Genomic DNA, 25,946 nt, shown 5'->3' with positions numbered 1-25,946 from the left:
CTGCACTCAGGAATTACCCCTGGCGGTGCTCAGGGGACCATATGGGATGCTGGGAATCGAACCCGGGTCGGCCTCGTGCAAGGCAAACACCCTCCCCGCTGTGCTATTGCCCCAGCCCCCGCCCTGTATCTCTTGAGAACGTCAGCTTGACTCAAAGCCGGGGTTTCCGAGGCAGTTCTATCTTACTCTGCAGCACAAACGCTTCCTCCCTTCTAGCGCTTTGGCTCACGTCTGTCCAGCGTCTTCTGGACAGGGGAACACCAGCTCCGGGAGCTGTGGCGTGGTAGGACACAGGCACACGGGAAGCACCTCAATCTGGGTCATTTTTCCCCCCTTAGGACTCTGAGGACAGCCCCCACCCTCGGGCAGCACCGCGCACTGTCCTAACAGGAAGTTACATAAACTCAGTCTTCCGTCCTAAACAAAATTTCAGAAGCTGCAGACACGGTTCGAGACTATATATAGCCTGGAAGCCCAGGGCATATGCAAACGGCATCTACTCAGTCATCAGCGAGCCCTGTCGCCTGCCTCATGCTGGCGTTAAACTTCAAGGTACCCAGATGGAGGAAACTTTCACGTACAAGGGGGAAAAGTCAGAGTCAGCCAGAGCTCGAAGGGAAGAGCAAGCCAGAAAACATGACTCGAGAGAAGGGGCCGGCGAGGTGAGGCTGGTCTCTGACCTAACCCGGGCCCCAGCCCGAGCCGCCCCACACGCCACGGAACACCCACGGCCACCCACATGCCATGGAAGCCCCCGACGCCCACTGCCGCTCAGCTCTGACTCACACCCGCCCTTCCATGCAAAAGAGCTGAAGAAGGAACAGGGACCCCCAGGTCGAAGCTTCTAGTCCCCCACCTGAGGGCAGATGCTGAAAACACGGGAAAAATTTAACTGTTGCGGGGCTAGAGCGATAGCACAGCAGGGAGGGCATTTGCCTTGCATGCGGTCGACCCGGGTTCGATTCCCAGCATCCCATATGGTTCCTTGAGCACCGCCAGGAGTGATTCCTGAGTGCATGAGCCAGGAGTAACCCCTGTGCATTGCCAGGTGTGACCCAAAAAGAAAAAAAAAAAATTTAACTGTTGCAAGATAGCAACAGTGGATACGGCTCTTGCCTCGTGCACCTGACTCGGGTTCGAGCCCCGGCACCCCAGGAGTCAGCCCTGAGCACCGCGGGGTGTGGCCCAAACAGGTGTATCTGTTAACTTGACACCTGGTGTCTCCACGGCAAAATTCCCTTCAGATGAGCAGTGTCACCGCGAACAAACAGTCTGCACTCACCCGCCCGAGGGCCGTGTGAGGAGTCCTGGGCCGCGGCAGACTCGAGCAGCAGGGACTGGGCTGGGAGGAGAGAGGATGCTTCACCAGGGCGGGCTGGGGGCAGGGCAGCTCGATAGATAGCGCTCTGGCTCAGTCCCCGGCACCACATGGCCCCACCCTGCCAGGAGCGAGCCCTGAGCACTGCACCGGGAGTCCCAATAGTGACACTCCCAGAGAAGAGCGGCTCACTTCCCACAGTGGAACTGAGTCTGACGGGACAAGTCTGTGAGGGAGGAGCAGCAACAAAACTTTTTTAAAAAATTGTTGATGGGGGCCGGTGCAATAGTACAGCGGGTAGGGTGTTTGCCTTGCAACCTGGGTTCGACTCCCAGCATCCCATATGGTCCCCTGAGCACCGCCAGGGGTAATTCCTGAGTGCATGAGCCAGAGTAACCCCTGTGCATCACCGGGTGTGACGGTGTGACCCCCCCAAAAAAAAATTGTTGATGGGAAGAGAAAAGCTCTCAACCAGGCTCCCTGGAGCACTCTGATTTGCTGAGGTCAAAGCAAGGGCGACACGGACATCCCTACATGCTTGCACCCCGGGCACTGGAACACGAGACTTTGCGGGTGGGGGGGACCCGTGGTGCTCAGGGCTTGCTCTTGGCTCTGCACTCAAGGATCGCTCCTGGCGGTGCTCAGGGGACCATATGGGGCACCAGGGGTCAAACCCTGGCTCAGCTGCGTGCAAGGCGAGCGCCCCCCTCTCTGGCCCCAGAACCTGAGATGGTTTTGAGGGCCTGTTGGTTTAAAGGAGAATGAGCAGGCGCTACACGGGGTCAGGGTCCAGCTCCAGGGCAGAGCACTTGCCTTGCAGCACGTGAGGCGCTGGGTTCCATCACACAAGGGGAAAATACGGGAAAAAAAGCAAGTTGCATGTATTCAGCCCCACAGACTAGATTCTGCACATTCACACGAACTGACTCCTTTTCTTCCAGCCAAACCAGGTCAAAGGGTCGCACGTGCCCCCAGCACTGCCAGGTGTGGCTCCACACAGCAACCAGAGAGCCGTGTCTGCAGGGAACAGGGCAAGTAGCCGCTTACTCCAGAGCACGTCAACCCACCCGGCCACTGACCTCCGCGTCCAGCCCGGCTGCAGGCTCTGTGCCAAAGTCCCACCAGGGCTATTTCCAAAGATCAGTCTCTCATCATCAGAACTTTCCCAGGAAAACCCGGAGGCCTAATGCCAACGCCTTTGCTTTTTATGCCCGGGGCGGGGGGTGGGGTGGCAAAGTCAGCCTGGCACTGAGGCCGCCCAGTACCTCATGGTGCCTGCGCACGGGGCTCGGCCGCCGCTCCTACCAGGAGCTGGGTGAGCGCCGCAGGGGGCCGGCTGTGAGGTCACGAGGATGATCTCACAAACAGGGATTATGAGGGCCGGGCCTCTGGTCAGTGGCTAGCCGGCCCCTCACCGCCAGGAAGGAGCTTCCCAGCTCACGAGTTCCTGTTCCGGTGCCACAGCCCCTTGCAGGAACCGGGCTGAGTGTCGGCGTCCAGGCCTGCGTGAGAAGCGGCTCCCACACGCCCTCCCGCACAGCGCAGGGGGAGAGAACCTTGGGCTCCGTGAGGAAAAGCCACAAGTCCGGTGGGAGTGATAGTACGTGCTCGCCTCGCACGCAGCTGATCCGGGTTCGATCCCCAGCATCCCATAGGGTCCCCTGAGCACTACGCCAGGAGTGATCCCCGGGCACAAAACCAGAACTAACCCCTGACTGAGCACTGCTGGGTCTGACCCCAAACCCAAAAGGAACCAAAAGGAAAAACGGCCTGACTGCTGGATTGAAGGGGAGGGGCAGGGCTGAGTGTGGAGGTCGGATACCTCACAGTAAGAATTAGTGACATCTGGTTTCCGGGTGGATAAAAAGTCTCGGGGGGGACCAGAGAGATACTACAAGGGTCAATGCAGGGGCCTTGCCCGAGGATGACCCAGTTCCGCCCCCTGAGGACTGCCAGGGGTGAGCACACAGCCGGGAGCACCCTGAACACTGCCGGCTGATGCTCCCCCACCAAAAACAAACAAACAAACAAAAAACCCCTGAATTGCAGGAAACGCACTGAAGACTCCGAACAAGCAGCTTGGGGACGGGCCCCCGCGGGTTCAGATGTTCCGAGTTTCCTCCCAGAGCACAGGCAGGCAGGGGACACGCTGACACCTGGCCCTGCAACTCTGCCCCGGAGGCAGCTGGACGGAGCCACAGACCCCCAGAGTGTGGACTTACGACCCCAAGTCTGGGGGCCCAGACTCCCATATGCCTGTCCAAAGTCCAGTCCCTTACACCCTCCCCCAGGGCCAAAGAGAGAGCACAGTGGGCGGGGCACTTGTGAACCACCTGGGTTCAACCCCCAGGACCTCCTGTTGCCCCCCCAAGGCCACCAGAAGTGACCCTGGAGTACAGATCTGCAGGAAGCCCTGACACTGCCTGGGTGTCCCCCAGATCAAAACCAATCACTCTTGGGGGCTGGAGCACTGGCACAGCGGGGAGAGCACTTGCCTTGCACCCGCCGACCTAAGTTCGATTCCCGGCATCCCATATGGTCCCCTGGGCACCGCCAGGGGAGTAATTCCTGAGTGCAGAGCCAGGAGGAATCCCTGTGCATTGCTGAGTATGACCCCCCCAAAAAAAAAAAAGGGGGGGCTGGAGCAATAGCACAGCGGGTAGGGCGTTTGCCTTGCACGCGGCCAACCCGGGTTCGATTCCCAGCATCCCATATGGTCCCCTGAGCACCGCCAGGAGTGATTCCTGAGTGCATGAGCCAGGAGTAACCCCTGTGCATCGCCGGGTGTGACCCAAAAAGCGAAAAAAAAAAAAAAAAATCAATCTTTCCCTATTACCAAAGTCAATCAACCCCCCTCTTCACGGGGCCGGAAGCCGGGGGAGCTCAGGGCGGGAGCACGGGCGGGAGCCGAGCTGGCGGCAGCAGGGGGCCCTGTGGGGACAGTCCAGGAGCCCGGGTGGCGCTGGAGCTCCCGCTCGCCCTCAGGAACCCCAAGGTCGGGGGTGAGGGGTCCGCCAAGGGCTGGGCTGGACAGAGTCCGCTGAAGCTGGAGGCCGCGGTCACTCCGGGGGTCAGGGGCAGCTTCCTCATGTCCTGGAGGTCAGTTACATAAGTGGAAGTGCGGGTGTGCTGGCTGCTGCCCCACCCCCAGCTCCGGAGCAGCCTGTAACCTGAGCTCGGGCACTAATTACACAACCAGCTCCAGCCACCCGCCACCGGACCCCCCCTGCCCGCCACAGACACACCGAGAGGCCCCTGTGATAGCCAGAGAGCAAAAGGGGCCAGTGCCCCAGCCGCGGCCAGAGCTGGACTCAGCGCCTGAGGCCTGCGGGGGGCCCTGGAGCGGGGCCATCTGTCCGTCTGTCCGTCTGTCCATCCCTCAGCAGGGGCAGGCCCGGCCCCACTGCATGTTCCCGCCGGCACGGGCTGCCCGCCAGGCCCCCGCGACTCTCCCGGGCCGCGCGGGCCCCTGCCGCCCTGAGTCAGCCCGGCTGGCAGGGAGGGCGATGACTCAGGCCCTCGGGGTCAGGGGTGACATCTGTCTTGGCATCTAGGGCCCAGGCTGTCTGTGGGCCTGGGAAGAGCTCTGGGAAGGCGGGAACTGGCCACAGCAGGGGCCCCGGCCTCGGCAAGGCGGCCAGGGGGCAGCGGGAGGTGGTCCAGCACCACCTCAGCGGCCACTGCACCGGGAGACACCACCCCGCCCCCAGAGACGGTGAAAACGGGGGAGCCCACCGGGGCTGCACTCGCCCAGTAGATGACGACGATGTCCGACATGACCCCGGGCAGCACAGCTCGCCGGCCGCTCCTCACACCTCGGCCAGCTGAGGGACTCGGGCAGCCACCAGGAGCAGCACAGAGGGGAGGGCGTCTTCCCACCGCGGCCCGGGCATGCGACCCAGGCTCCATCCCCGGCGTCCCACAGTGCCCCCCGAGCACCACCAGGAGTGATCCCTGAGTGCAGAGCCAGGAGGAAACCCTGAGCATCGCTGGGTGTGGCCCAAAAAAACATTAAAAAATTTCAAAGAAAAAGCACCAGTCAATCAGACGCCGAGAATTCCTTCTGTCTTTGCCGCTTCTTACAACACACGAGAGGAACGTGTCAGAGGAACGCGGACCTGCAAGAAGCTGCACAGGGTGGCTGGTCTTTTTTTTTTTTTTTTTTTTTTTTGCCTTTTGGGTCACACCCGGCGATGCTCAGGGGTTACTCCTGGCTTTGCACTCAGGAATTACTCCTGGCAGTGCTTGGGGGACCATGTGGGATGCTGGGAATCGAACCCGGGTCGGCCATGTGCAAGGCAAACGCCCTCCCCGCTGTGCTATCGCTCCAGCCCCTACACCTGTATATTGTTATAATAATGTTCAACCCATCTATGTGTACCCCACCCTTCATGGTTTCTACTAACTACAAATCTACATAACTGTGCTGCGAGGAGAATAAACTGTGAGAATAAAAGGTCACTGATTACCGAGCAGCCTGTGGCCTGTTCCTTCACTCCCCGGTCAGCCAGCCAACGTGCACCCACGCTTTGAACTCACAGTCCCTCATTTAACGCGTTTGATATTTACCCCCTCAGCTGCCTTGACCGACGAAATCCCTGAGGAAACCCAGTGGCCACAATTTATTTTATTTTGGTTTTTCGGCCACACCCAGTGGTGCTCAGGGTCTTTCTCCCGGGCCCTATACTCAAGAATTACTCCTGGCAGTGCTCAGGGGACCACATGGGATGCTGGGGGTCAAACTTGGGTCAGGTCGAACCTGGGTCAGCTGCATGCAAGGCAAGTGTCCTACCCACATCTCTCCGGGCCCCCAGCCACAATGTTAAAGGGGCGTCCCAGGGAGGGAAAGCCTCACCCTGTCCCCGCTTAGAAGTGCTGAGTTCGGGACCACGGGTACTGGCGAGTACAGCAGCGATGCTGGCTCTGGCCTGCCCGGACACAGGACACTGAGGCCGTGATGTCCTCAGACTCTGTCCGGTGCTGGCAGGGCCCCTGCCGCAGACCAGCGAGAGGAGCACCAGGCAGCTGGTTCCAGGGCAGAGGCCCCAGGGCGAGCTTGGCGACCCCTCCTTTTCGGAAAAATATGCACACAGCACCCTGCTGGAAGTCGGTCTCCGAGCGACCACCAATGACACCCCCAGGCTGCTCCCACCTGCCTGCCCGTGCCCTCCCAGCACCCCCGCCACTCAGGGAAGTGCTGGACTCCAAGAGTACTGGACGCCACTCACACTTCTGGGCCTGCCTTTAGTGTTGCGGGGGAAGCCCACTGCCTGGGGGAGGGTTGCACCCCAGAAGTTGCCTCGACCACCCGTCTCACCGAGAGCAGCCCCAGGCGCCAATGAGGGCCAAAGGGATGGCTCAGGTGGGGAGACGCGTGCTGAGAGTAGACCAAGGGGGGCTGGAGCGATAGCACAGCGGGGAGGGCGTTTGCCTTGCACGCGGCCAACCCGGGTTCGATTCCCAGCGTCCCATAGGGTCCCCTGAGCACCGCCAGGAGTAATTCCTGAGTGAAGAGCCAGGAGTAACCCCTGAGCATTGCCGGGTGTGACCCAAAAAAGAAAAAAAAAAAGAAAGTAGACAAAGGACCAAACACGATGGCCTCTCAGGATCTGTGTTGCAAACCATAATGCCCCAGAGTAGAGAGACAGAGAGCAGGAAGGAAGGTGCCTGCCACAGAGGCAGAGGGCGGGGTGGGGCGGGGTGGCGGGAGGGATACCGGGGACACCGGTGGTGGGAAGTGGACATTGGTGCTGGGAAAGGTGACCCATCATTGTATGGCTGAAACTCAATCATGAAAGCTTGGTAACTGTATCTCACGGTGATTCAATTAGAAAGAAAAAGGAGTGGAGGGGGGCGGGGAGGTGGGAACAGGTGACAGCGGGAGGGTCGGGCTGTGGTTGCATTAATGCCACTGTCCACAGAAGCCCCTCACTGCAGCACCAGCTTCCAGGGGGGCCCACAGTGCTGGGCTGTGCAGAGCCTGGTCAGCATCTTCCAGAACCTACTCCCCGGGCCAGCAGGAGGCGGCCAAGGTGCTTGGTGAAGCCTCACAGACTCTGAGAGCCACAAGCGACGTCACAGTCCAGGTCAAGCCCCTCATTTCACGATGGAAGAAATGGATTCTCAAAGCGGTGCCCCGGGGACAAGTTTCCCTTGCACAGGCCCACTCCGAGTTCGAGCCCAGCATTCCGTTTGTTTCCCCGGGTACCCCCAGGAGTAGCTCCTGAGTGCAGAGCCAGGTATAAATACATAGATAAACAGCACTGTAGCACTGTCCTTCCGCTGTTCATTGATTTGCTCGAGCGGGCACCAGGAACGTCTCCATTGTGAGACTTGTTGTCACTGTTTTTGGCATATCGGATACACCACCGGTAGCCTGCCGGGCTCTCCGAGAGGGACGGAGGAATCGAACCTGGGTCAGCTGCATGCCAGGCAAACGCCCGACCCACCGTGCAACCACTTCAGTCCACATAGATAAATAAATAAATAAAATGGTGCCACCAAAATAAATAAAGTGATGCCACGTGGTTGAGGTCATGGGTAACTTAATATTCTGAGACTTGCGTGAGGCTCTAACTGTGCTGAAGAAGGAAAGTGTCCAATCCGTTAGCTCCAGCAGGGAACAAGCGGAGGAGGGGGTGCAGAGCAGCTGCACAGGGCCAGCCTGGGTTCGATTCCCAGCATTCCATCTGGTCCCCCAGGTCCGCCAGGAGCGAACCCTAAGCACAGTCAGGAGTCGGTCCTGTGCACCGCCAGGTGTGTCCGGAAAGCAAAACAAACAAAAAAAAAACCCACAAAACTTCCTCCCAGTCCCTCCCGCAGAACCCACACACACCCCCACCCGCAGGCTGCCAGGCCTCTCCAAGGAGCCGCCTTCCTCTGGACCTGCCCGCTTCACGGACGGCTACTTTCCGTTTGTCTGGGGCCCACGCCTGGAGGTCTCCTAAGGACTCCGGACTCTGTGGCCAGGTCACTGCACGGATGCTGGGGGCACCAAGCGATGCAGATGATCAAGCCAGGCTGGGTGTGTGCGCCTCGGGGCCCAGCCGCTGTTTGTTTCTCCGTAGGATGGGCACACTCAGACAGAGCTATCAGTTCCATCAGACTCTTGTTTGTTTGTTTGTGTTTTATGCTACACCCTGGGTGCCCAGGACTTCCTCCTGGCTCTGTGCTCAGGGGTCAGGCCCAGAAGTTGCTCCCTAGGTGGTTCCAAGAACCGGAGGACTGACACGGGGCTGGCTGCAAGCACGGACCTGCCTCCCCCTGCTGTCTCCCCGGTCTCAGGCCTCGGCGCCGACCCCACCTGTAATCAAGCTGGGGGGGGGGCAGCCGCCCAGAACGGGGCTGACATGTGACCGGCTGCCCGGCTGCTCCTCCCCGGGAAGAAATTACCAGCCCTCGGTGCCAAGTGCTCATTACGGTGCCTCGGTAATGGCACGGCCGCCCACTCACACCGACTTTGGAAAACAAGGCAGGAAGGAAGGTCTTGAACTTCCATCCCGGGAGAAGAGGGGGTCCCCCTGCCCTGCCGTGAAGAGAGGCGGGTGCTGAGTGCTGCATTCCCCGAGCGCCGGCCGCTGGGGGCGAGTGTGACATCCGAGGCCTCCCCAGCCCTTCATGCAGCGCCCACGCGCGGACACAGCTGAGCCGGGCTGGCGGCCACGGGGGGCCTGGCTGACAGGCAGGTGACTCAGATCTTGGTGGGTTTGTGTGTGTTTGCTTTGGGGCCACACCCAGCGCTCAGCGTCCCTCCCTGCCACGTCTGGGGTCAACCTGGGCTCAGGAGCACCTCTCTGGTCCTGATTCTGGCTCTGACCCACTAACGGCTCTCGGCTCCCCCGACGTGCCTGTGTGGATGCGGCTGCTGAAAGCAGGCACTCAGGGGATGCCGGCTGCGGGGGGTCTCGAAGGGCTGTAACGGGGCTTTGTGTGAGGGAGGCCAGGGCTCCATTGCTGGTACTGCGTGGCCAACCCCCCCAGAGTCCCCAGGAGTGACCCCTGAGCACAGAGCTGGGAGTACCTCGGAACAACACTAGTAACTGACCGGACCCCCGTTTTCTGGGTCACCACCTACAACCAGATATTCCTGGTCCAAGAGCAGGAAAAAGAGATTCGCTGAGAAGTCAACCGTTATGAAATGTTAAGGCCAGTGTGAGGGGCACAGCAGGACCACCCTGACCAGGGCAGGGGAAACCTTTCCTGGACCTGCTCTTGCTGTTGGAGGGACCCTCCAGCCATGGACCACTTCCGGGACCCGCCCGGACTCGCTCACACACACACACACACACACACACACACACACACACACACACACACACACACACACACGGCCACTGGGTGCCCTCACGCCTGTGCCTCCTTCCCCGGGTGACCCTGCGTCACCAGTGTTCCCCGTGGGGGACCTGCATCCCCGAGCACCCCCGGGTACTTTCCCTGTCCTGCTCACCTGTGACTAACGGGGCACCCGGGGTCAAGTCCCAGCACCAGGGGTTGGGAAAATGGCCAGGGGGCAGGGCGCCGCCTGACTAGCAGCCAACTGGTTTGGTCCCAGGCGGCCCCCGAGCGCTGCTGGCACAAAGCCAGGAGTGAGCCTGGCATAAGCACCTTCGCCTGTGAAGCCCAGACCCCCGCCCGGTGCCACAGTTAGCCAGAAGGAGCCCCCCAGGCCTCACCACGCGGGCCCCAGCCAGAGGAGACCGAAAGGGCTCCCAGACGGATTGACTCCCTCCCGCGCAGCCCAGCGTCCCGATGGGGCCAGGATGCACTCGGCGGGGACACGCAGGAGGGGGCGTCCTGCTTCCCACCAGCCGCGTCCCTGCCCTGCTGGTCTGAGCGTCGAGAGCTGGACCGACAGGCTAACTAGCAACCCGCACGAGTGGCGGCACTGCCGTGTCGCGACCGGGAAGGTGGGACTGAGTCTGAAAAATAACCCCACTGGAAAACACGGCCGGGAATCGGAATCCAACACACCGGTTCCCAGTCCCAGCAAGCCACGGGCGCCGAGAACTGCCAGCAGCAACCCGGCTTCACGCGTCTAGTCAGCCACGGTGGAGGTTTCACACCTTTATTTACCACAAAGTCCAGAAAAGAAGATCTAAGGAGGATCCTTCGAGCCTTAAGACCATGGGGAAGGAGATCTAGTGCGAGCGTTTGATCCTAGCACCACATGGTCCCCTGAGCACCGCTGGGAGCGACAGCTAAGCAGAGCCGGAATATCTGCCAGCCTGGAGTAGCCTCAGCTTGGAGTAGCCCCCAGCTTGGAGTAGCCTCCAGCTTGGAGTAGCCCCTATCTTGGAGTAGCCCCAGTTTGGAGTAACCCCCATCTTGGAGTAGCCCCCAGCTTGGAGTAGCCCCAGCTTGGAGTAGCCCCCAGCCTGGAGTAGCCCCAGCTTGGAGTAGCCCCCAGCCTGGAGTAGCCCCCATCTTGGAGTAGCCCCAGCTTGGAGTAGTCCCCAGGCTGGAGTAGCCCCCATCTTGGAGCAGCCCCAGCTTGGAGTAGCCCCCAGCTTGGAGCAGCCCCCAGCTTGGGGTAGGCCCGAGGTTGAGCTGGGTGAGAAGCAACACATAAAAAACATTTGAATATCACACCTCCTGTGAGAAAGCGTCCTGAGGCCCATTGCAAGGAAACACAAGTGTTGTAGCTGAGGCCTGGTGCAGCCTCAGCCCTCAGCCACACGTCCCAGAACTTGTCCCAGACCACACAGCCCCAAGCCAAAGCACAAACAGTCCTGGGGGTGGGGGGACAGGGAGCTGCATATCCGAAACCTCTGGGTTATTAGAATGCACGACATAGAGAGATAGAGATGCATCGTTCTTTACAGTTTGGTTTTGGAAAAACAAAAGGAAAAAAACCAACCATGCCAAGTATCTGTCTCCATGCGTGGGGACCTGCAGAACCAGAGCCCAGAAACCTCATCTCAGCTGCCCTCTCCTTACACAGAAGCTCCAAACCATGGGGGACCTGCACATCCTCAACACAGCTGGTTCTCCAGGCCCTCGGACTTCAGAGAAAATGCAGCAAATGAAAGGCTTGGCAATTATACATGTAAAAAACGGTCTGAGCTAAAACTGGGATCTACTCCAAGCTATACTTAGACATAAGCGAGCGAGAGAATGTAAGCATCAAAATACACAGACCAGCACCTGAGAGATAAGGGGAAAAAGACGTGTTCGTGGCCTCACTAGGGCTCCCCCGAAGGGCTTAAGAAATTCGGGGCTGCTGTCATAGGACTCCCTCCTGCCTCCTCTTTCCGCAGACTTCTCAGAGAAGGCCAGGGAGAGGGTTTGGAGAGACCCGCCCGCGGAGTGCGCCCTGGTGGAGTCTGTCCCGAGAGCGGCAGATGGAGACTCCAAAACAAAGCAGGCGCCGCCTCCCTGCATGGCCACGACTCCTTGGTACCGGTGCCAGGGCCAGGAAATGAACCCACATGTCCTTCCTGGGCAAATCCAAGGTTGTTCTTCTAGTCGGCCAACCTCTACCTCCTGCCACCCCAACCCGCCAGAAAAACTAGGAGAAGGCACCCCCTGTGCGGAGTGAAATCTGAAGAGGTCACTCTTACTGGCCGTTTCTGTATACCATTGTTAACATGCTTTCTCTTACGCATTTCCCCAGAGGGACGGGAAGATAGGACAGGAGGGTCCCTGCGTGCACAGGGCCAAGCCAGCTATTCTGCAGCATCACACGGGGTCCAGAGAGCCCAGCAGTACCGGCCCCGAGCACAGAGCCAGGAGAACGCCCAGAGCATCGCTGGATGTGGCCCAAACACCGAAAAAAAAAAAAAAGAAGTGCCCTGCAATGCAAATGCTGACTCAAAGCATTCAGACGCGGAGCTGTCTTGACATAGGAGCATCCACGGTGGGTACTGGAAGGAGGCAGGAGGCTTCTCGGCCCCCGAAGCGTTTGCCTACGCAGTTGCTGTCTGTGGAATGCTAACAGCTTCCTCACTGGTATTAAAGTGATCTGCAAGCACAGACTGTGAACCACGGGCCTGGCGCCACTGAAGAGGCAGGTTTGCTGCTCAGAGCAGCCCAAGGAAAGTAACTGCAAATGCCAGCGACGGACCCGGGCGGGAGAAGGGAAAAGGACACCCCCCCCTCACCCCATGGCAGGTCTGAGAGGCCACACTGGAACAACACAGGCCCGAGTCCAGTTTCCAGGTCCTCTCACTGCCCGTGGGCCCCTTCGGGAAACCCACCAGGTCTCGGGCCCCCGTCAGCTTCTCCAGAATCATTAAGGACAGGACACAAAGCTGTTCCGTGGCGCGTCACCACTGGTGGGTCGTTCCTGGTACTGCTCAAGGGGACCAAGTGCCGGGGTTGAACCCGGGTCTCCTGCGTTCCTGTCCTCCTTCATTATCCTAATGACAGTCCATGTGGGGTCAGAGGTCAGAGAGCACACAGGCCCAAAGTGCTGCCTTGCATGTACAAAACCCCGGTCTGATCCTGGCACCGCAGATGGTTCTCTGAGGGTCCCCAGCATGGCCCCATCCCCCTCCCCAAGTAAGCAAAATATTTTAGGCCTAGGGTTGGAGGCCTACAGGGCCTGTGCAAGGCAAGTGCCTACAGGGGGGAAGGCGCTTGCCTTGCACAGGGCTGACAGGCCCTGGATCCCCGGTGCCCCGTACGGTCCCCTGAGCCAGCCAGGAACAAGGCCTAGCACGGCCAGTATACTCCCCCGAACTAATAAAACGGTTGATGTATTTCAAGGACTAAACCAACGTGGCCCGACGCCTTCGAGCCCCTCCAGCCCCGCCCGGGGCCCCTGCTCCCCTCTGCCCCCCACCCCACCTCCACGGGGCTTCACCCCCACCCAGAGCCACGCGCCCAGTCTCTCCTCTGGCCATGCTCTGACACGGCTGTCACCCAAACCGCACTTCCCTGCCTGCATCCCTTCCAAACCCAGCAAGCGTGAGCCGGCCTCCGGCTGGGTCCATGCCCCCAAGGAGCCGGAATTCTGCCCGCTGCCCGGCTGCACGGCGGCACCTGGCCCCAGGGAAGTGGCCAGTGGGGACGTGCTGAGTGAATGTGACCGGCTTCCAAGAGGGCCCAACCACAGCAGCAGCACACAGTCAGTGCTCAGGGCCCCACGAGCTACATCTCGGGGGGGACTATCTCAACTCCGGCACCGCATGACCCACTGGGCACCCGAGGCAAGGCATGGCCCCGCACCAATACCAAACCCCAAATGCAGAACTGCACGGGTGCCGTGCCAAAGGCTCTGGCCTTCAACTCAGCTGATCCCGGGGCCTCTCTCGGTCCTCAGAGCACCAGGCCAAAACAGTCCCTGAGCTGCTTCAGGGTGGCCCCAGCCCCTCACGGCCCTGGAACCAGCATGGCCCTACAGACCTGCTCTCAGGCTCGGAAGGAGAAAGCTCGGCTCCACTCCGGGGCTGCCCGCGGCCCAGCCTGGGGGCACGATTCCTTCCTTCTTTGACTTTGTGGGGTTCCCTCCTCTCTCTTCTCTCCCTCCAGTTTCCCAAAGAAAACTATTTCACTCGGGGCGGGACGTAGCTTAGCACTGGAGTAACTGCCCTGCACGGTGACACCCTGGGTCCAACGCCTAGCACTGAAAATACAGCCCAGCACCGGACCGCCCTGTCTAGGCGCTGAGCTCAGCTCCTGCCACCGCCAGGAGTGACCCTGGTGACCCCTGGGAAGTGACTGGCCAACATTACAACTTCAAAAAAATACCTGACGGGGGCTGGAGCAATAGCACAGCGGGTAGGGCGTTTGCCTTGCACGTGGCCGACCCGGGTTCGATTCCCAGCATCCCATATGGTCCCCCGAGCGCTGCCAGGAGTAATTTCTGAGTGCAGAGCCAGGAGTAACCCCTGAGCATCACCAGGTGTGACCCAAAAAGTAAAACAAAACCAAACAAAAAATACCTGACGTCCCACCTAACGTGTAGAAGGAGAAGGACAAAGCTGTCAGACAAGAGTAGATTTATAGGTGGGGGGGGAGTCTCCCTTTGCTAACACAGTATAAACAAAGGCTCCTTTTAACTGCAAGAAATAGTAAGTCAACCTGTGTGACTTTCTTCCACTTCTTTAGCTCTGACTTCTGCGTCCCCTGGAGCCTCGAGGGCAGGTGATAAGACTCCACCGTAGGTCAGAGCCATAGTCAGCGGCAGGGCATTTGCCTTGCACCCAGGGTTCATCCCCGTTGGGTCCCCCAAGCACCGCCAGGAGTAATTCCTGAGTGCAGAGCCAGGAGGAACCCTCAGGACCGCCAGGTATGATCCAAAAAGGGGGAAAGAGAAAAAAACCCTGCATATGTGAGGCCCCAGGACGGATCCCTGGCACCAAACGGTGTTCAAGGAAATCTTGAAGCGTCAAGACCGCATATTGTCAATTAAATAAAACACACTGGGCGCCCGGAGAGCTAGTCTAGGGGGCAAGGTGCCTGCCTTGCACGCAGCTGACCCTGGGCCATCCCGGCTCTGCATCTGTCACCCTCCCCCCAGCACAGCCAGGAGCGACCCCTGAGCACAGAGTCTCGAGTAAACCCTGAGCGCCGCTGAGCTGGGTGTGGCCCCAAAGGTGCTCCCCTGGCCCCAGTAATAAATAACTAAACACCACTTGGGCCTGAGGCATGCCCGAGGGATGAACCTGCGTTCCACACGCATGAGGCCCATGACCGTAAGGTCCCCTGAGCACAGCCGGGGGGGCGGACTGCCAGTACACAGTCACCAAAGGGCCCCAGGATGGCCCCACAATGATAACAGACAGACAGACACTTATTTATGGGCACACGGGACTCGGCCGAGCGAAATACAGAGTGTGAAATACAAGATCCTCGTCACACACATTCCAGACAAAACTAACCTGCCCTGTACACAGACCCTGAGATGGAAAACACAGGCGCGGGTGACACACTCTCGCCTCTCGGCCTCGCCCGACGCCCCTTCCTGCGGGGGTGCGAGCCGCTGGCCCCCTCCCCGGGCTGAGAGTCCCAGCAGAAACGGCGCTTAGGAAGAGCAACAGGGTCGGAGAGAGGTTCCACGCCGAGCTCACCTCACGCGTGACAGGCCACAGGCCCGGGTTCCACCCCCACGCCCCGCAGCCCTCTGAGCACTGGACAGACAGAGACGAGGTAAAGGGGGACCGGGTGGGCGAGAGCCAGCGAGGCCTGCCCAGGGCAGAGCCAAGCCCACCTGCGGTTACGGGGACAGGGGACGCAGGAGACTCCGCACTAGCAGGACAGGGATCGGCCGGCTGCTGCTCAGGTAAACCAGGCCCCTCGGCTCCTCCGGGGCAGACCAGGCAGAGGCCGAAGCAGACGGAGGGACAGGCAGGGAGGGACAGGCAGGGAGGGACAGGCGCGATCTTATCTCCCAGCACCCCAACCTGGGAACAAGGCCTGCCCGTGTCCCCGCCCAGCAGCAGCCCTGAGCCCCGCGCCCACCCCTCCCATTGCACCCCCCCAGGGCCCCCCAGACCCGAGTGAGGAAGCCCAGGGCCCCTGGGGACACCCAGGCACCACCACCACCACCACCTAGCAGCAGAGGTGACCCTGGGCTCTGCCCACGGGCGCGGGGAGCAGCCTCCCCGGGTCAGGCTGATAAACCAGATGAAATACCTGAGGGCCTCGCCCGGGGCTGGCCACAGCAAGCTGCCAGTCCGGGTTAACTGCAGGATCTGCAGAATGAGCCGCCCCGCGGCCGCGGAGCCACGTACCTGAGGGTTCCTGCAGGACAGCCAGCAGCCAGGAGCCGGGAACCTGGAAGAGGAGGGGGAAGCCTCAGGCCCTGCCCTTCCAGGAGCTCCGGTGGGAGAGGAAGGAGCCCAGGCGGGTCTAAAAGGCGATTTAATTACAGAATTCCCCCCACCCTTCTTTCCGAGTGCCCTGACTGGCGTCCAAGTTTGGCTAAAAGCAGGTATCTAATCCGATCACTGCCTTAACGTGTAATTTCTTCACCCGGAGAGGCGGGGAGCCGAGGAGGGGACAGTGTTCAGCCCCACCACAAGGACTGGCCCCTAGGGGGGGGGAAGGGCCACCCGGGCCCCCACCCCACCGCGCAGGGACCTGCAGGCCCGGCAAGGGCGGGGGGTCTCTTGTCTGGGTGCCCCTGAACAAGTTGCAGCTGTCTCGGGGCCAGAGCCCAGGACAGACACAAGGTGAGCGCAGGGTGTCAGCAGATGCCCGTGGCCCCTCTGCCCCACCTCGCAGATCTGGGGGGGAGGACCCCCGGGGAGCAGCTGCCCAGGGCTCACGGGGCGTGCCAGGCCCAGCTGAGCGCGGGCCACAGGTCGGGGAGGAGGTGCCCGGGGAGGAGGTGCCCAGCGTGGAGGTGCCCGGGGAGCCGGCCGGGAGGAGGTGCCCAGCGTGGAGGTGGCCGGGGAAGCGGCCGGGAGGAGGTGCCCGGGGAGGAGGTGCCAGGGCGGAGGCGCCCGGAGAGCCGGCCGGGAGGAGGTGCCCAGGAGCCGGCCGGGAGGAGGTGCCGGGGCGGCGGTGCCCGGGGAGCCGGCCGGGTGGCGGCCGGGCGGCGGCGCGGGCGAGGACGCGGCGGGCGGGCCGAGGAGTCCCCAGCTCCATCTTGAGGCGGGAGCAAGGCCGGGCTCGGCGCCCTCAGGCCCGCCCGCCGCGCGCGCTCGGGGCCGCCCCCGGCCCGGGGACCTCCGCGCCCCCCACCCCGCCCGGACCCCCCGGCCCCGCGGACTCGCCCCGGCGCGGGAGCCGGTCCCGCGCGTCCGCCAGGCCCCGGCCCCGACCCCCGGCCCCGGCCTCGGCCCCGGCCCCGGCCCCGAGCGGGCGGCCAGGCGCGGGCCCCGCGGCGCGGAGGGGACGGGAGGGCGGGAGGGGACCGGCCGCGTCGCGCTCACCGTGGCCGGGGTCGCCGCCCGTCGCCGCCACCTGCCCCACTGCAGCAGCAGCAGCCGCGCGGCCGCCGCCTCCCGCCTCCCGGCTCGGCGGCTCGGGGCGGGGACAGCGTGACGCGCCGCCGCCGGGACGGGACCGGACAGGGCGCCGCCGCGGCTCCTCCCCGCGACGCGCCCGGCCCGAGCGCACCCCGGACCCGGGTCTGAGCGCGCCCTGGACCCCGGCCCGGCCCGAGCGCACCCCGGACCCGGGTCTGAGCGCGCCCTGGACCCCGGCCCGGCCCGAGCGCACCCCGGGCCCGGTCTGAGCGCGCCCCGGACCCCGGCCCGGCCCCAGCGCACCCCGGACCCGGGTTTGAGCGCACCCCGGACTCCGGCCCCGCCCCAGCGCAATCCGGACCCGGGTCTGAGCGCACCCCGGACCTCGACCCTAGCGCACCCCGAACCCCGGCCCGGCCCCAGCGCACCCCGGACCTCGGCCCGGCCTCAGCGCATCCCAGATCCCGGCCCAGCCCGAGCGCACCCCGGACCCCGGTCTGAGCGCACCCCGGACCCCGGCCTGACGCAGCCCCGCACTCCGGGCCACCCCGATCCAGGACGCCCAGAACCGCGCCCCCTGCCCGAAGTCGAGCCTCCGACCCAACCTCGCTGGGACCCGAGTCCCCGCCCGGAACGCGACCCCACACGGCGCAGGGGTTGGAGGGGAGACCCCGGCCTGACCCGGCCCCGGGCGGGACGCAGAGTCAAGCCCCCCACCCCCAGGCCGGGACCCGCGCTGTGACCGCCCCCGCAGCCGCCTCTTTGTCTACACGCGCGACTGGGGGGCGGGTGGGGGCGGGGGGCTACCCCCGGTGGCGGGGCGGTGTGAGGGGAAACCCCGGGGACCCGCGCCGGGGCGCGCAGTTCCGGCTTGAGAATGTGCAAGTCACCCCGCCGGCTCACGCGTCTACACCGCCGGCTGGCTGGGCGCGCGCCCGGCGGGGTCCAAAAACGCGCTCGGGAACACGTTGGGTGGGGGGGAACCTTTCCCCCCGAGCACCCCGGGGAGACAACCCCGCAGGGAGCCGCCCGGCGGGCCCAGGAAGGACCAAGGGTTAAAAATCCCTTGAAACCAGCCTCGCCCGCTCCGCCGGGCTGAGAAAAGCCTCTTTATCCCGCCCGGCGCTTGGCCGCCAGCCCTGGTGCCCGGCCCGACGCGCCGGCCTGAGAGCCACGGGCAGCTGGCGGCCGGGCACCGCCTGCTCGCCACCGGGCAGCAGAGGGCCGCCTGCAGGGCCGCCCGGGCCTTGGCTGCGGGTCCCCCGGAGGGCCGCGGCCCCCTCCTTCCTCCCCACGCGTCCCTCGCCGAGTGGCGCTCGTGGGGCTGTCCCGGCCCGCCGGAGCAGGTGGCCCGGGGCACGCACCGAGTTCTGGGCGAAGTGCGTTTCCCTGCGGGCCCCCCTCCGCGCCCGCCGAAGCGCAGTTCTGTTTTGCAGTCTGGCAGTGACCCCGTTTGCAGCCGTGAGGTCAGAGCCGAGGAGGCAGCCAGGAATCCGGGACTCCTTAGCGGCGGGGCACACCCCGGCCCGCCCCTCCACATTTCACCTCCAATAAACAGCCCGTGGGTGCCCCGGGGCGAGGCGCGGGGCTGGGCGCGGGGCTAGGAGAGCTGCGGAGCTCTAAACTCTAACTGGGAGGCCGGCGCCTCCAAGACTTCCCCAGTGGTGCCCCGTCGCCCCGCCTTGGGCCATTCCACCAAGTGGCAGGAGGGTCGATGAGGGCTTGGAGGTGCAGTGGCCCCCGAAGCGACACCCTCAGTGCCCAGGGGCCGCCAGGGCTCCAGCTGGTAGCTGCGGGTCAGCCACACACGGGGACATGCCTCAGGCCTGTGCCCTCTCTTTCCCCCTGTCTCGGCTTTCCTGAACGCGAGTGTTTTGTTCATCGTAGATTTAACGCACTAATTTTAATTGCCTTCAATATTGCAACTCAAATAGGACCGGAAACACAGTTCAGGGGTTAAGGCGTGGGCCTTGCATCCCGCAGAGCCAGCTCCAAGTCCCAGGCACCATATATGGGCCTCTCAGCCTGACGAGGGGTCACTCCCGGGCGTAGAGCCAGGAAGTGGCCCTGAGCACTTGGTGTGTGGCCCCCAAACAAATAGAATGTTAGTTCTTCTGACTACAAAGTTTCTATCCCTCGTTAGATGTTGTCACTGAGTGTCCCAACATGCTGTCCAGCCCTTGCTATGCCTGGCCCCACAGAGTGACCGGATAAGGAACGGCCCAGGGGCCAGAGAAATAGGACAGCAGGGAGGGCCTGGCCTTGCATCCGGCTGGCCCGGCTTTATCCCCCAGCATCACTCACGCTTCCCCACCCCCACTGCAGTGACCCCTGAGCACAGAGCCAGGAGGAAGCCTGAGCAGCCCAGGTGTGGCCCCAAAACCAAAAAACTGAAGTATGTGGCTCATTCCTTCTTTAATACAAAAACTTCTTATGTGGAGCCACTGTGCCTTTAAATCCGCATCACGGGGCCTGCAGAGACAGGACTGGGGGCGTAAAGGCTGGCGTGTGCCCGCCCCGTCCGGTACCCACCTCCTGTGATTCCCCAGGCCCTGCCGGGAGCGACCCCAGCACGAAGGCAAGTATAGCCCCGAGATCCACTAATTTTTTATTATTATAATTAGGTCACCGTGATTAGTTCAGCCATTCCTGGTAGTTTCAGGCGTACAAATTTCCAATACCACCACCAGTGTCAACTCCAAATATTTTGATTTGCTTGTTTTTGTTTTTGGGTCACACCTGGCCTGCTCGGGGGTTACCCCTGGCTCTGTACTCAGGATCACTCCCGGCAGTGTTCATGGGACCATATGGGGTGCTGAGGATCGAATCCTGGCGGGCTGCATGCAAGACCTACCTGCTGTACTATCACTCCGGCCCCATGTAGCAGTAGTTTTTTTTTTTTTTTTTCCTGGGAGTGGGAGATGTGTGTGTGGGGAGTGGGGCAGTGCTCAGGGCGCAGTGCTCAGGAGCTATTCCTGGCTCTGGGCTCAGGGGCCGCTAATACAATGCTCAAGTGCTGGAGATGGAACCAGTATCCTGCTGAAGGGATGTGCTCAGCCCAGGGGGTTTCTAGTGTAACTCAACAAGTATTTATTGAGTGAATGCAGAAGTGATCCGGTCTTCAACAAGTGCTAACACTGTGCAGACACATGTTCAGAGCAGCCCCGTTCACAATAGACGAACGGTAGAAACAAGCCCATCAACACATGGATATGCCGTGGCTGAGACAGCAGTGGAATCCCTGGTGAGGCGATACCAGGCCAGGAAGACAGTGCTGACGGTTGAGTAAAGGCCAGGCACACACAGCGCTGGGGTTTGACCCGGCACTGCCAGGGGTCGGCCCAGCAGCCCCTGGCACCACTGCCGAGTCCCAGAAGCCAAAACTGAATTCATAACAATAAAGAGAAAAGGGGGCTGGAGCGATAGCACAGCGGGGAGGGCGTTTGCCTTGCACGTGGCCGACCCGGGTTCGATCCCCAGCATCCCATATGGTCCCCTGAGCACCGCCAGGAGTAATTCCTGAGTGCAGAACCAGGAGTAACCCCTGAGCATCGCCAGGTGTGACCCAAAAAGGAAAAAAAAACAATAAAGAGAAAAGAGAAGTACTGACGTGCATCCAAATGGTGGCCTTGGCTCGACTCCCGATGCTCTGGCAGGGGTCGGGGGCGCAGGGCCTTGGGGTGAAGGCGCGCGTGTCCGCACCCGGGACCTCGCCCAGCGGGGCATGAACACCTGCGGGGCTGAGCTCGGCCGCCCGGGGCCCCCGGGTGGCATCAGTGCTAGAAAGCGCCTGAGTTTATCTCCCATCTCTGGTGCTCTAGGTCAGCCAAAGGCGCCCGAAAGGACGGAGCCCCAGGGACGGAGCGGGAGGGGAGCCAGGGAGCCAGCGAGCTTTCTCCAGGGGACTCCGAGGGTGGGAGGTGGGGGAAGAACGTGAGCACAGGGAGCTCCAGAGCCTGGCTGGGCCGGGGTGTGTGTGTGTGTGTGTGTGTGTGTGTGTGTGTGTGTGTGTGTGTGTCTGTGTGTGTGTCTGTGTCTGTGTGTGTCTGTGTGTGTGTGTCTGTGTGTGTGTCTGTGTGTGTCTGTGTGTGTCTGTGTGTCTGTGTGTCTGTGTGGGGGATGTGGGGGGCGCTGTCCATCCCTCCCCCAGGGCTCCCAGTGCCCCAGGCGCGCCCCATGGGTGAGCTTTGATTCTGGGTTGGGTTCCTCAGCCCAGGCAGCCAGCAGTGGGCAGTGTCCACTGTCCCTTCAAAAGTGCAAGTGCTGCCATCCAGAGCCGGCTGCACGGAGGGTCGGAGCCCTAGGACAGCGGGTTCAGCCATAAGACAGCCCCTTACATGGGGGCAATCCAGGTTCGATCCCTGGCATCCCATATGCCCCCCCCCCCCAGCACCGCCAGGAGTGATCCCTGAGTGCTGAGCCAGGAACGAGGCCTGAGCACCGCCGGGTGTGACCCAAAAGAGCCAAAGCGAAAACCAAACCCAAAGCCATCTCACGGCTCTGAGTTCAAGAAATATCACAGGGGCGAGCGTGATCGGGAAAGTTTGTCCTCCTTCCCAGATTTAGTTAAGGTGACAATTGCAAGAACCATATGTTCTCCCTCTCCCTCCCTCTCTCTCTCCCTCCCTCTCTCTCTCCCTCCCTCTCTCTCCCTCTCTCCCTCTCCCCGTCTTTCTCTCCTTCTCTCTTTCTCTCCCTCTCTCTCTCCCCTTCTCTCCCTCCGTTTCCCTTTTTCCCTCCCTCCCTCCCTCCCTCCCTCCCTCCCTCTCTCCCTCTCCCTCTCCCTCTTTCTCTCTCTCTCTCTCTCTCTCTCTCTCTCTCTCTCTCTCCTCCTCTCATTTTTCCCTAAGCAAGTTTCTCTAAAGGAAATTATTTCTCTGGACCAGAAAGGCAGTGCAGGGGTTAAGGCACTGGCCTGAGTCACTGACCCTCTCAATCCTCAGCACCACTGGGTGTGGCCCCCAGCCCCAAACCAAACACCCTGCTGACTTGGCTAGTCAGCACCTGGAAGCAGGGTTCTGTGCCTGGCGGTGAGCCCGGTCAGAGACACGGAATCAGCTGGGGTCTGGGGGAGGAGACTGAGGGATGAGCACAGGGGAGGGGGAGGTCACCACACTTTTGGGAAAAAATAAAAAGAAGAAACGACCTAGCTGTGGAGTGGCCTGAGGGCACGAGGACCACACCCCTTTGAGATGCAAATCCTGAGTGCTCTGAAGCTGGAGAGACTGAGGCACCACCCAGATGCAGGAATGAAGCAACACGCAGAGGATGGAGTGACCCCTCAGAAAAGAAGACTCTGAAGGTGATGATAATATGGTCCTCTGAGCACCGCCAGGGGTGATTCCTGAGTGCAGAGCCAGGAGTAACCCCTGTGCATTGCCAGGTGTGACCCAAAAAGCAAAAAAAAAAAAAAAAAAAAAAAAAGTGAAGGTGATGATAAGAATATGAAGGAGAGGGGCTGGAGTGATAGCACAGCGGGTAGGGCGTTTGCCTTGCACGAGGCCGACCCGGGTTCAATTCCCAGCATCCCATAGGGTCCCCTGAGCACCTCCAGGGGTGATTCCTGAGTGCAGAGCCAGGAGTAACCCCTGTGCATCACTGGGTGTGACCCAAAAAAAAAAAAAAAAAAGAATATGAAGGAGAGGGCCAAGGGATAGTACAGTGGGGAGGGCGCTTTCCTTCGGTGGGCCAGGCAACCCGGCTTCCATTCCCAGCATCCCATATGGTCCCCCGAGCACCGCCAGGAGTAATCCCTGAGCACAGAGCCAGGAGTAACCCCTGAGCATCACCGGATGTGACCGAAAAAGACAAATAAATAAATAGGAATATGAAGAGGGCCTGAGGGGTCATACAACCAGGAGGACAGTTACCGTGGATGCAGCCCACCAGGATTCAATCCCTGGCATCCTACATGGTCCCTGAAACACCAGGAGTAATTCCTGAGTTTCAAAGCCAGTAGTTACCCCTGAGCATCGCCAATATGGCCCAAAATGAACAAACCAAAAAAGTCCAAGACTTTCCCTGTAACTAACACAAGTTAATTTTTTTGTGTGTATGCAGAGACCCCAGGCCAAGCCAGTCTGGAGAATTGCACCCAAGCCCCTCCCAAAGCCCTCTTGGCGGGCCAGGAGAGGCGGGAGCGGAACTGCTTCTGGTTTTTCTTTCCAAACACAGAAAAGACGAGAGGCCCTGCCCACAGAACGGCCTTTGAGCCTGACACCTGATTTCCCCTAGGCCAAGGACGTTCCAAATGAGGACCCTATTTCCGGGACTCCTGTGTGGCTGCCAGGTGTGCTTATAGGGGCTCTGGCCGTGCTGACGTAGTGTTACACAACCCCCAGGAAGCGGGCAAACCCTGCTTGCTTTGCTGCTGCCTACTGACTGGAATGCAGGCGTGATGGCTGGCGCTGGAAGTCCCATGATGGCCCCAAGGGGAAAAGCACTTGTGACTAAGAATGACAGCAGAGAAGACTCCTGGTCCCCGACAGTGAAGGGGGGCGCCCTCAAGAGGCCCTGCTGACAGGCTGATTCCCTTCTCGGCAACAGCGATGGAGAGGCCCCCAGAACCCCATTTGGTTCCAGATATCACTGTGTTCGTAGGAGGCCGTCAGCATGTAACTGACCTGCTGTCACAGGTGTCCTAATAAAAAGGGGAAATGTGAACACAAGACACACGGGAAGGGAGCCCTGTGGGGTGATTCATCCTCCGGCAGGGGCCGGGAACAGGGAGAAGCTAGTGTCCCTGCTTCCTTTGCACCGACATGCCAAGGACGGTGTCCGCCCTCCTGAGCTTCTCCTTCCACCACCTACAGACCCGGGCCTGGACTCTGGGAGAGAGAAATCGACCTCTCGTTTCGCCCGTCTTCTCTGCTCATTTACTCTGTGGCGCTGGGGGTCAAACCCAGCCTCCGGCACGCAGGGCGCTTGCCCTGCCCTTTCCTGCCTCGAGCATGACTTCATCTTTTGTTTTTTGGAATTTACTCCTCAGTGTGCTCGGGGGACCCCATGGGATGCCGAGGATTGAACCTGAGTTAGCTGGGTGCAGGGCAAACGCCCTTGCTCTGTGCTCTTGCTCTCGTCCCGACCTCATCTTAACTGATGAGCAAAAGGGGATGGGTATTGGAGTGCAAGAATTCGGCGGGAGGGAAGGGAACACGCTACTCACCCCTGCGTGGTGGGTAATGCGGGATATCTTCCACTATCAGCCGGCCTGGGCCAGGACGTGAGGCTCAGAGCTAGGGGCTGCCCTTCAGGGATGAGCGGCCTCAAGTTCAATCCCGGGTTCTAGCCCACAAGCCGAGTGTGATCCCAGCACGGCTGCTTGGGATCCTGGTGCCACAGCCAGGTAGGAAAACAACACGGCCACGTGTGTGCAACGCTGCACGTCGGGACATCACAACGACAGCGTCCAAATGAAAGGAGCAAGCGGGAGAGGAAGCTCCTCATGAGAGGGGCCTGGACTCGCTCCCCAGCACCACCCGGTCCTCGAGCACTGCTGGGAGCAACCCCAACACAGAACAGCGCCCAGGCAGCTCAGAGTGTCCCCCCAGCCCCGCCAAAATGCAAAACTCATGTATTACATATATAAGTCAAACTGATTCTGGTCCCAGCTGTGTGGGTCCCTTCTTCAGCTATTGTACGAAAACTCAGCCCAGGGCCAGGGCGATAGCCCAGCGGGGAGGGCGCTGGCCTTGCACTTGGCTGACCCGGGTCCAATCCCTGTCCTGCCACCTGGCCCCCGGAACCTGCCAGGAGTAATTCCTGGGCGCAGAGCCAGATGGAGGTGCTGAGTACCGCTAGGTGGGACTCAAGCAAACCAACCAACCAGCCCAGTATTTGCCCCCTCACCTGGAGCTAAACACTAAAACTTTAAGAAGTTTAATCCTTGAAGTTCCTCTTGGGTTTCTGTTTGTCTCAAGCCAAATGGTCCTGACAAGACCAAGACGGGAGGTCCCAGCGTGCTACAGGTTCCGCCCCTCCCGTGATAACTACCCGTCAGCAGGTGTTGGTCCCGCTCAGCTTCCCAGCCTTCCTCACGCTCTTCCTCCTCCTCAGGCGCTCACAGGCTTGGGAACCGGTTTAGCTTGTGGGCAGAGCCAACACTCTGCTACCGTCTGTTTCTCATGTGGACAGATTCAATTCGTGTCCACTTTGAATGTTATTAAGCTAATGTCTATTTGTCCTCATAAATCACATGACATGAGAGTCTAAGCCGTTAAACTTGAGCGTGGTATTTTGGGCTAATCACAAGGCAAACACTTCCTTGGAAGCGCAGCTTGTTCTTGCAGGCCAGATGGGTAAGAGCCCAGTGCTCTGAAACGCGTGCTCTAAAATTAGTTTGGGTTGGTTAAGATTCCTGTGTGACATTGTTATCCTGACAGTTTCTGATTTTAAATACCGACTTATTTCCACTTAATTATTTTTCTTATTCTGGAGATTTAAGCTCATATATTTCCCAAATAAGTTTCAAAGCAGTTTTGAAACTTTTTACACATGGTGCATCATTGTACAGCCGGGAAGGCGTTTGCCTTGCAGGTGGCCAATCAAGGTTTGATCCCTGGCACCACCTCAGGTCACGGGTCACGCCAGACGTGACCCCCAAGTAGAGCCACGAGCAAGCCCCGAGCACCGCTAGGTGTGACCCCCAAAACAAAAACAAAAACAAAGATAGAGGTGCAAGGAACGTTTGAGTCATGTTTACCCTGGGCGCGAATCTGCTTCACCCAGGAGTCAGCCAATCTCCCCGAGACAATCAGAGACAAGCGGAACAT

The 25,946-nt window shown here is 60.7% G+C and overlaps 1 protein-coding gene across 5 annotated transcripts in view; it reads right to left on the bottom strand.

Moving 5' to 3' along the window:
* CLIP1 (CAP-Gly domain containing linker protein 1) overlaps window positions 1–17,254 on the bottom strand; it is an 81,940-nt gene extending 64,686 nt beyond the window's left edge. For 2 of the 5 annotated variants that reach the window (XM_055146732.1, XM_055146735.1), the window contains exons 1-2: window positions 17,140–17,253; window positions 15,994–16,036 (exon numbers count right to left, since the gene is read on the bottom strand). The gene's annotated coding sequence lies outside the window, so the exon portion shown is untranslated. Of the gene's footprint in view, window positions 1–15,895; window positions 16,037–17,139 lie in introns of those variants that run through there. The other 3 variants (XM_055146736.1, XM_055146734.1, XM_055146733.1) reach the window with 3 other exon arrangements.
* Window positions 17,255–25,946: the final 8,692 nt, after the last annotated feature.

Source organism: Sorex araneus, chromosome 9 (assembly GCF_027595985.1).
Source record: "Sorex araneus isolate mSorAra2 chromosome 9, mSorAra2.pri, whole genome shotgun sequence".
NCBI classification, from domain to species: Eukaryota; Metazoa; Chordata; class Mammalia; order Eulipotyphla; family Soricidae; genus Sorex; species Sorex araneus.
Note: the sequence above shows the minus strand (reverse complement) of the source record. Positions and strands in the feature narration are given on the sequence as shown.